We start from the raw sequence: 1,559 nt of genomic DNA, 5'->3' as shown, positions 1-1,559 counted from the left end.
TATATATACATACATTATTATTGAGCACCCTCCCCCTCCCCGTAGTAAACATGACAATAATTCTTTAACAAAACAACTTGTCTGACACATTGTTGTGTGCATGTGTTATAAATGAAATTTAACAGAATCTTCTCTGGTTTTGGTTCAAGTTCAAGATATTTTACGTGGGACCCCTTTATTGTTACTCTAAGTTGAACTTTGAAATGAATCTTCTCAGTTTTTTTAAAATACAAAAAGATATCAGTCTTAATTGTCCAATACTAAAATTATTAAAAGATCAAGGGTTGGCGTCAATTTGGTCTGCTACAAGGGTCAGAAAAAAGCGATAGCTCTTCTAACACTGTAACAAAACCCCCCTCTCTTAACAGAAGCTATTGTCTTCACACCACCACTACAAAGGCAACAATAGCAACAAAATAAAAGCAAAAGCATAAAAAAATGAAAACCAAAAACACTTCGACAGTAGACAGAGTATCCTGTGATTTTAGAGCGCGCTATTGCTGGCAATGATACAAGCTCCAAAGCTTTCCATGATCTGGTATTATCATTTACTCGTTGCTACTGTCTGAACCATTTGTCCCAGGAAATATAATCACAGCTTTAAAAAGTGGGATTACAGAATCAAAGCCCACTGCATCTCTACACGATTATTCTCTAAAAGAACAGAGCTTTTTCAACAAGCTATCGAGCTGGACTGTTTTGTAACCCTGAAAGATAACGTAAATAAAATCACCCAGTACAATTCTAGATAACTTATGCAAGCGACAATTCATCGGAAAGGGACAAAAGGCCAATAACTGTTTGTCCCTCTTTGTTTAATACATATTACTGGCAAATGAACTAGAAAGTTGGTTACAGAAGAATTTCAGACTAAACTGGAAAAAGTACACTATTTGACCCTGTGCTACCCTCTGGCAGATTAAAAGTAATAGGATACAAAGTACTCAATACAATCGGTGAAACATTCAACTTCTCTGAAAGCTCAGAAAACAGAAGAGCCCAGGATTCTTTTAAAGGGCACGTGATGTTGTAACACAAATTCTGTAAAGACTACTTCGTTCTATCAAAGACGTTCCATTATCTGAAACGGGTCTCTTTCGAAAAAGCAATTTAATCGATGTTCATTTCTCTACCCTTGTAGAGAACGTCATAGTTATTCACGTCTTTATCTCTCCAGTCGAGCAGAGGACAACCCTTTCAACGTCACAGGAACCAATCGGAAAATTATGCTCTATTCGCAAAAATATCACGTGCGTGCTGGTAATGAAACACCACAAAAAGTACGGGTTCTGGGTGGCTCCTGAAAATAGCAGACGAGAGACGAGGAAAAAAAAAGAATGAACTGAGAAACCCTTGCAAAACCCCATCACATTTTGAGTTGCGTGGACACTGGTCGGACATTGCGGAATACATCCAATGGCGGTGGCTACTTGCCGGTGGTATTTTAACCCTTTTCAATTTCTGTGTCAAAAAACCTTCTATCTGTAACTTTAGTCATTTTGCAAGCACCGCCATTCTTGCTGTTCAGCTCGGTTCCTGTCATCCACAGTAACTCAAAC

Source organism: Aplysia californica, unplaced genomic scaffold (assembly GCF_000002075.1).
Source record: "Aplysia californica isolate F4 #8 unplaced genomic scaffold, AplCal3.0 scaffold00106, whole genome shotgun sequence".
Lineage (NCBI taxonomy): Eukaryota > Metazoa > Mollusca > Gastropoda > Aplysiida > Aplysiidae > Aplysia > Aplysia californica.
This window is presented reverse-complemented; position numbering follows the sequence as displayed.